Source organism: Piliocolobus tephrosceles, chromosome 10, assembly GCF_002776525.5.
Source record: "Piliocolobus tephrosceles isolate RC106 chromosome 10, ASM277652v3, whole genome shotgun sequence".
Taxonomy (NCBI): Eukaryota; Metazoa; Chordata; class Mammalia; order Primates; family Cercopithecidae; genus Piliocolobus; species Piliocolobus tephrosceles.
In genome coordinates, this window is record NC_045443.1 from 95,917,375 (window position 1) to 95,926,808 (window position 9,434).

Below are 9,434 nucleotides of genomic sequence, written 5' to 3' on the forward strand. Positions count from 1 at the left end.
CCCCAGGTTTGAGTGCAATGGCTTTATCTAGGCTCACTGCAACCTCAGCCTCCCGGGTTCAAACGATTCTCCTGCCTCCGCCTCCCAAGTAGCTGGGATTAAGGTGCCTGCCACCACGCCCGGCTAATTTTTGTATTTTTTAGTAGAGACGGGGTTTCACCATGTTGGCCAGGCTGGTCTCGAACTCCTGACCTCAGATGATCTGCCTGCCTCGTCCTCCCAAAGTGTTGGGATTACAGGTGTGAGCCACCGCGCCTGGTCTGGTTTTAAACATATTGTAACTACTTCTTTATGGACATCTCCAGAGAAGGAACTATAATTCTTTTTTCCATGTTGAAATGCTTGTGGATGTATTTTTCAAATCTTCAGTCAAGAAGAAACACAGGTAGCATAAAAGTCAGGAATCCTGATATGAGGTTGCAGTCATACAGCCTTCATTGCCAGAGCTTCCACTCATATTATTTTGTCATGTTTTCTGTTCCATTTAACAACAGTTTCCCATAATCCCTGGAGGTCCAATCTCAATTGCCTTCCTTCTCGATCTTTCTTCCAGCCTGTTCTCCCCAACTTGATATTTTTGTGATCAGCTTGACTTGCACCACTGTGTACTGACATGCAGCCTCTTGTAAGAGGAAGCCCTCCACACAGCACCTGCCCTGCCTTGTTCAGATACTGACCATTAAAGTATGCTATTTTTTTGTTTGCTTAACTCTGAAACAGTGCACTACTATGTGGGAAAAAAAAGTAGAAATAGGTCTACGTTTGTCTGAATTTAGAGACACTTTTGCCTCACCATCTGCATCGTGAGTTAAATGTTAAGTGTTTTTTTTTTTTTTTTTTTTTTTGAGACGGAGTCTCGCTCTGTCGCCCAGGCTGGAGTGCAGTGGCGCGATCTCAGCTCACTGCAAGCTCCGCCTCCCGGGTTTACGCCATTCTCCTGCCTCAGCCTCCTGAGTAGCTGGGACTACAGGCGCCCGCCACCTCGCCCGGCTAGTTTTTTGTATTTTTAGTAGAGATGGGGTTTCACTGTGTTAGCCAGGATGGTCTCGAACTCCTGACCTCGTGATCCACCCGTCTCGGCCTCCCAAAGTGCTGGGATTACAGGCTTGAACCACCGCGCCCGGCCAAATTTTAAGTGTTACAATAGCTTCAGACCCCAACAAAATAGAAGAGTTAGTTCAATCTAGTCACTGCCCCACTTCAAGCAACACTAGGGCTTGAAGCTATCCTCACCCCTTTGGGAGCCTACTCCATCGTGCCAGGATTTGAGGGGAAAGTCAAACATTATCTTCCAGAGGAAAGACTAGGTGGGCACCCGGGTTCGAAACCTTCTGGTTTCCCATTCCCAGGTCCTGCTCCAGCACTTCCTCTGAGCTGCTCTTCATTCTCCAGCTGCCCTCCAGAAGCGTGGAGGCAGTGTGGGAAACTGAGGAGCCACCTGCAGTCACTGTGCTGTCCTCGTAGGTCAATGTGAGGTCCCCTTCAGTCAGAATAAAATCAGAGTTTCCCTCTCTCAGTGGCTTTTGGTTATCGTACACCTCGATGACTGGTCAGACATCGAGCTAGCAAGCTACACCAGGCGGGAGAGTGGCGGTTAGCAGAGAGCCGCTGTGTCTACACCAGGTGGGAGAGTGGCGGTTAGCGGGGAGCCACTGTGTCTACACCAGGTGGGAGAGTGGTGGTTAGCAGGGAGCCGCTGTGTGTGAGGATGGGCTTCAGGTAATTACGATCAAAGCTGTACCACAGCCTGAATATCCATGTGCTCTCCTGCTTCGTCCAGTTTCCTCTGGCAGAATCTGGGCTGTCCCCTTGTAAGACTTGAAAGCTGTCATTGTTGGGTGGTGGATCTTGATCGGGGTCAACACCAACTCTGAAGTACTGCCAGTGGTGTTCATTGTGGTCCTCTTTGGAGGGCTCCTTGATGCCAACTCTGATATTAAGCCATGACAACATGGGTGTCGTGCCTTCTCCAATGATCCAGATGGTGAAGAACACAATGAAAGGTGTGGTGGTGAACATCATGTGGCGAGCATAGGATGCCATGTCACGGATGGCCAATGCAAACGCCATTGCTCCCCTGAGGCCTGAAAACATCATCACGTGTTGGAAATTCCAGCCAATCTTATGCCTTCTGCCCAAGTTGAGGAAGAGGGAGAGCGGGTTGATATGGGCAGCTCTGCCCAGGAAGACAGCAACGAAAGCTCCAATGATGAAAATGGGGCTGAAAATGTGCTTCTGGAAGGTAAATAGCACCAGGACCATGAAGAAGAAGATGAAGTTTTCTGCCAGGAAATGTAACACCTCAAAAAGCTGCTTCGTTTGACTTCTTGATTCCACCAACAGATTGTTGTAGGTGTAATGAGCTTGTGATTCCACAGAAAAGGACAGCTACAACGCCTGTAAATCCGTAGGCTTCTGCCAGGAGAAACGTGCTCCAGCACATGAAGAAGAAGAGCGCCCTCTCCAGCAGGGGGAAGCAGTCCAGTTTGGTAAACTTGGTCACTAAAGCAGTCACAACACCAGTCACAGCTCCCATGGTAAAACAGCCACTAAATATGCCTAGAAAAATGCCAACTGGCTTTAAAAAGGCAGCAGCATCAAAGACGTGAGTTGAAGTTCAGTCCTGCTGACTGGTAGGCAACAATAGATGAGGAACGTACAATGGCAACAACGTCATTTAGGATGCTCTCTCCAAACAGAAGTACGTAAAGATCCATGTCTGCATGCAATTCATTAAATATCGCCAGCACAGTCACTGGGTCAGTGGCAGAGATGATTGCTCCTAAAAAGAGACAATGTGCGTAGTAAAATTTATCTGAGAGCTGTCCCATAATCTTCATGAGCTTCACCATACCATACATGAGATTTCCAATAAGGAAGCATGAAACAACAGTCCCTAAGAAGGTGTCATCCGAGATTTCCAAAAAAGTGTCTCTTTAAGCTGTATCCAGCATGGAAAATAACTGGAGGCAGAAGAATGTTGAAAAATACCTCTGGGTCGAATGTTACCTTCCATAGCATGGCATTCTGCTCTACGCTGTTGATCTTGCCAGGGCTGATTTCTCCTTTCAGAGTGTATTCAAAGAACTTACCTCTGACATTCACTACTAAAGTGCTGAAGGCCCGATCTTCCTGAGTGCAGGTGAGTGATTTGCGGCCACTGGTGGAAAGGGTACCATACCTCAGGATCACCCCAACGATGAGCCCATAGATCATGGCCAGCCCGGTCTCATGCAGAAAGTGCACCCGGCAGTGCTTGAAGAGCCATATGGTGAGGATGGTGAGCGTGAGCAGCAGGATGAAGGTGAGCGGGCTCATACTGTCTGGCCGGTGGCTCCCTTCCGCCTCCTTCTCAGTAACGAGCTCCTCCATGGCGCTGCTGTTCTCGACCGCCGCCCCAGAGGAGGAGGCCAAGGCCGAGGCCCTGACTCCAAGTCCCCGACCCAGCAGCAGCTGCAGCAGCATCTGCCGCCGCGGCAGCGCCTAGGCAACCCGACCCGGACCTGGCGCGCCGCGTCACCAGGCTCCATGGTCCCGGAGCCGCCCAGGCCTCGTCTGCACGGGGACCGGCAGCACCACCGCAGCTCCTCCTCCTACTCGCGCCGAGCCAGAGCTGGGCCCGGAGCAGCGCCTCCATTTGTATTTAAAATGTAGTTTTTAGAATAACCAAGGCCGGGCGCAGTGGCTCACGCCTGTAATTCTAGCACTTTGGGAGGGTGAGGCGGGTGGATCACTTGAGGTCAGGAATTCAAGACCAGCCTGGCCAACATGAGGAAACTCCCGTCTCCACTGAAAATACACATACACACACACACAAATTAGCCGGGCGTGGTGACAGGCGCCTGTAATCCTAGCTGCTTGGGAGGCTGAAGCAGGAGAATCGCTTGAACCCAGGAAGCAGAGGTTGCGGTGAGCCGAGATGGCGCCATTGCACTCCAGCCTGGGCAGAAAGAGCGAAACTCTGTCTCGAAAAAAAAAAAAAAAGAATAACAGAAAAAATGGGAAAATATATTTAAAACCTTGGAGGGAGAAAGCTATCTAAACAAAACAGCCAAATTCATTCACAGATGACAGAAGGTACATAAAGTCGAGAAGTAACTGAATTATTACATAAAATATTTGCAACTGGTATAACAAAAATTTATACCTCACTTTTTTTATTTTTTTATTTTAGTTATGGAGATGGAGTTTCGCTCTTGTTGCCCAGGCTGGAGTGCAATGGCGCGATCTCGGTTCACTGCAACCTCTGCCTCCTGGGTTCAAGTAATTATCCTGCTTTAGCCTGCCAAGTAGCTGTGAGTACAGGCACGCGCCACCACGCCCAGCTAATTTTTGTATTTTTAGTAGAGATGGGGTTTCACCATGTTGGCCAGGCTGGTCTTGAACTCCTGACCTCAGGTGATCCACCTGCCTTGGCCTCCCAAAGTGCTGGGATTACAGGCGTGAGCCACCACACCCGGCCTATTCTATTATTTATACATATAATATATTTCACATTTTATCTGAATTATCTAAATTTACCTGAATATTTTAGATACATGTTTATACAAAGAACCTATTGACCAGGCCAGGCGCATGGCTCATACTTGTAATCCCAGCATTTCGGGAAGCTGAGGCAGGCAGATCACCTGAGATCAGGAGTTCGAGACCACCTGGCCAACATGGCGAAACCCTGTCTCTACTAAAAATACAAAAAAATTAGCTGGGTGTAGTGGTGCACACCTGTAGTCCCAGCTACTCGGGAGGCTGAGGCAGGAGAATTGCTTGAATCCGGGAAGCAGAGGCTGCAGTGAGCTAAAATTGCTCCACTGCACTCCAGCCTGGGCAACAGAGCGGGACTCTGTCTCAAAGAAAAAAAAAGAACATATTGATCAATAAAAAACAACCAAGTAGAAATCTACTAATCAATTAAAAATAACCCGGCTGGGCTCGCGAAGGCCCGCGGCCGGTGTTGACGCAATGTGATTTCTGCCCAGTGCTCTGAATGTCAAAGTATAGAAATTCAATGAAGCGCGGGTAAACGGCGGGAGTAACTATGACTCTCTTAAGGTAGCCAAATGCCTCCTCATCCAATTAGTGATGCGCATGAATGGATGAAGGAGATTCCCACTGTCCCTACCTACTATCCAGCGAAACCACAGCCAAGGGAACGGGCTTGGCAGAATCAGCGGGAAAGAAGACCCTGTTGAGCTTGACTCTAGTCTGGCACGGTGAAGAGACATGAGAGGTGTAGAATAAGTGGGAGGCCCCCGGCGGCCCCCCCCCCCCTCCCCGCGAGGGGGCGGGGCGGGGTCCGCCGGCCTTGCGGGCCGCGGGTGAAATACCACTACTCTGATCGTTTTTTCACTGACCCGGTGAGGCGGGGGGAGGGGGCGCGAGCCCGGAGGGGCTCTAGCTTCTGGCGCCAAGCGCCCAGCCACGGCGGAAGTTCTGGCTAGGGCAATCAGGCAAGAGAAAGAAATCAAGGGTATTCAAGTTAGGAAAAGAAGAAGTCAAATTGTCCCTGTTTGCAGATGACATGATTGTATACTTAGAAAACCCCATCGTCTCAGCCCAAAACCTTCTTAAGCTGATAAGCAACTTCAGCAAAGTCTCAGGATACAAAATTAATGTGCAAAAATCACAAGCATTCTTATACACCAGCAACAGACAAGCAGAGAGCCAAATCAGGAATGAACTTCCATTCACAATTGCTTCAAAGAGAATCAAATACCTAGGAATCCAACTTACAAGGGATGTAAAGGACCTCTTCAAGGAGAACTACAAACCACTGCTCAGTGAAATCAAAGAGGACACAAACAAATGGAAGAACATACCATGCTCATGGATAGGAAGAATCAATATCGTGAAAATGGCCATACTGCCCAAGGTTATTTATAGATTCAATGCCATCCCCATCAAGCTACCAATGAGTTTCTTCACAGAATTGGAAAAAACTGCTTTAAAGTTCATATGGAACCAAAAAAGAGCCCACATTGCCAAGACAATCCTAAGTCAAAAGGACAAAGCTGGAGGCGTCACGCTACCTGACTTCAAACTATACTACAAGGCTACAGTAACCAAAACAGCATGGTACTGGTACCAAAACAGAGATATAGACCAATGGAACAGAACAGAGTCCTCAGAAATAATACCACACATCTACAGTCATCTGATCTTTGACAAACCTGAGAGAAACAAGAAATGGGGAAAGGATTCCCTATTTAATAAATGGTGCTGGGAAGCCGGGCGCGGTGGCTCAAGCCTGTAATCCCAGCACTTTGGGAGGCCGAGACGGGTGGATCACGAGGTCAGGAGATCGAGACCATCCTGGCTAACCGGTGAAACCCCGTCTCTACTAAAAAATACTAAAAAAACTAGCCGGGCGAGGTGGTGGGCGCCTGTAGTCCCAGCTACTCGGGAGGCTGAGGCAGGAGAATGGCGTAAACCCGGGAGGCGGAGCTTGCAGTGAGCTGAGATCAGGCCACTGCACTCCAGCCCGGGCGACAGAGCGAGACTCTGTCTCAAAAAAAATAAATAAATAAATAAATAAATAAAAATAAATAAATGGTGCTGGGAAAATTGGCTAGCCATAAGTAGAAAGCTGAAACTGGATCCTTTCCTTACTCCTTATACGAAGATTAATTCAAGATGGATTAGAGACTTAAATGCTAGACCTATTACCATAAAAACCCTAGAAGAAAATCTAGGTAGTACCATTCAGGACATAGGCATGGGCAAGGACTTCATGTCTAAAACACCAAAAGCAACAGCAGCAAAAGCCAAAATTGACAAATGGGATCTAATTAAACTAAAGAGCTTCTGCACAGCAAAAGAAACTACCGTCAGAGTGAACAGGCAGCCTACAGAATGGGAGAAAATTTTTGCAACCTACTCATCTGACAAAGGGCTAATTTCCAGAATCTACAAAGAACTCAAACAAATATACAAGAAAAAAACAAACAACCCCATCAAAAAGTGGGGAAAGGATATGAACAGACATTTCTCAAAAGAAGACATTCATACAGCCAACAGACACATGAAAAAATGCTCATCATCACTCGCCATCAGAGAAATGCAAATCAAAACCACAATGAGATACCATCTCACACCAGTTAGAATGGCAATCATTAAAAAATCAGGAAACAACAGGTGTTGGAGAGGATGTGGAGAAATAGGAACACTTTTACACTGTTGGTGGGATTGTAAACTAGTTCAACCATTATGGAAAACAGTATGGCAATTCCTCAAGGATCTAGAACTAGATGTACCATATGACCCAGCCATCCCACTACTGGGTATATACCCAAAGGATAATAAATTATTCTACTACAAAGACACATGCACACGTATGTTTATTGCGGCACTATTCACAATAGCAAAGACTTGGAATCAACCCAAATGTCCATCAGTGACAGATTGGATTAAGAAAATGTGGCACATATACACCATGGAATACTATGCAGCCATAAAAAAAGATGAGTTTGCGTCCTTTTTAGGGACATGGATGCAGCTGGAAACCATCATTCTTAGCAAACTATTACAAGAAGAGAAAACCAAACACCGCATGTTCTCACTCACAGGTGGGAACTGAACAATGAGTTCACTTGGACTTGGGAAGGGGAACATCACATACTGGGGCCTATCATGGGGAGGGGGGAGGGGGGAGGGATTGCATTGGGGAGTTATACCTGATATAAATGATGAATTGATGGGTGCTGACGAGTTGATGGGTGCAGCACACCAACATGGCACAGGTATACATATGTAACAAACCTGCACGTTATGCATATGTACCCTAGAACTTAAAGTATAATAAAAAAATAAATAAATAAATAAATAAATAAATAACCCGGCTGGGCACAGTAATCCCAGCACTTTGGGAGGCTGAGACAGAAGGATCACGAGGTCAGGAGATCGAGACCATCCTGGCTAACACAGTGAAACCCTGTCTCTACTAAAAATACAAAAAATTAGCTGGGCGTGGTGGCGAGCACCTGTAGTCCCAGCTACTGGGGAGGCTGAGGCAGGAGAATGGTGTGAACCCGGGAGGCGGAGCTTGCAGTGAGCCGAGATCACGCCACTGCACTCCAGTCTGGGTGACAAAGCGAGACTCCGTCTCAAAAATAAAATAAAATAACATAAAATAACATAACATCATAACATAAGATAAAATAACATAAAATAACCCAGTTTAAAAATGGGTAAAGAATATAAACAATTTGCAGATTTGTTTATATTTGTTTATACTGCAGATTTGACAAGATACAAATGTTCAAAACCACGTATAAAATGTTCACATGAATAAAACAAATTAATAAAATAATGAGATATAAATCAAGTTAATAAAATCAGTGAATGAAATATGAGATATCAATTTTTGATCATGATTTTAAATCAGAAATTGAGACGAGTCTGCAGTTTTACCCTACCTGCAAGCTAACAACTTTTAGCCTACCACAGTTTTTGGGTTTTGTTTTGTTTTTTTCTTTTTTTTTTTTTTTTTTTGAGATGGAGTCTCACTCTGTTGCCCAGCAAGGAGCGCAGTGGCGTGATCTCGGCTCACTGCAACCTTTGCCCGCCTCCCAGCTGGGATTATAGGCATCTGCCACCATATCCAGCTAAGTTTTGTATTTTTAGTAGAGACGGGGTTTCACCATGTTGGCCAGGCTGGTCTCGAACACCTGACCTCTGGTTATCCACCCACCTCAGCCTCCCAAAGTACTGGGATTACAGGCGTGAGCCACCGTGCCCGGCCCACAGTTTTTATATATATTTGCTGATAGAAGATAAAACTCCTAGAAAAACAAGATGCTCTGATCAGCAAATACATGTATAAAATCTGTTTGGTGCTTATGTGCCTAATTTTAAGTTAATTAATTGGAATTCTGGTATATGCAACGGTCTCTTATAAGTTTGGTTAGAGTGAGTCAGTTGCCAAGAGTATAGTATGATCAACTCTGAATATTAATTAACTGATAAAGTGAAATCCTTGCACCTGCAAGACTGAAAACAGAGAGGACTCAAGGTACTGTCAACCTATCTGGACAGCCTTTCCCAAAGACATCTACCTCTCTGACCCCTTGCATGCCTTCATCAAACCAAAACATTTTCAGCTCTTTCTCTCTTGAGATTATTTCTCATAGTTATTTCCATTTTGTCAGTATCTCTGTTGAAAGGTATCATCCTAGGCCGGGTGCGGTGGCTCACGCCTGTAATCCCAGTACTTTGGGAGGCTGAGACAGGCAGATCACGAGGTCAGGAGATCCAGACCATCCTGGCTAACACGGCGAGACCCCGTCTCTACTAAAAAATACAAAAATCCAGACAGGCGAGGGGGCAGGCGCCTGTAGTCCCAGCTACTCAGAAGGCTGAGGCAGGAGAATGGCATGAACCTGGGAGGCGGAGCTTGCAGTGAGCTGAGATCGGGCCACTGCACTCCAGCCTGGGTGACA

At 46.6% G+C, this 9,434-nt stretch overlaps 1 pseudogene; it reads right to left on the minus strand.

Annotated features, from left to right (window-relative positions):
• Window positions 1-1,185: 1,185 nt before the first annotated feature.
• On the minus strand, window positions 1,186-3,530 carry LOC111555587 (annotated as a pseudogene).
• Between the last annotated feature and the right edge of the window lie 5,904 nt (window positions 3,531-9,434).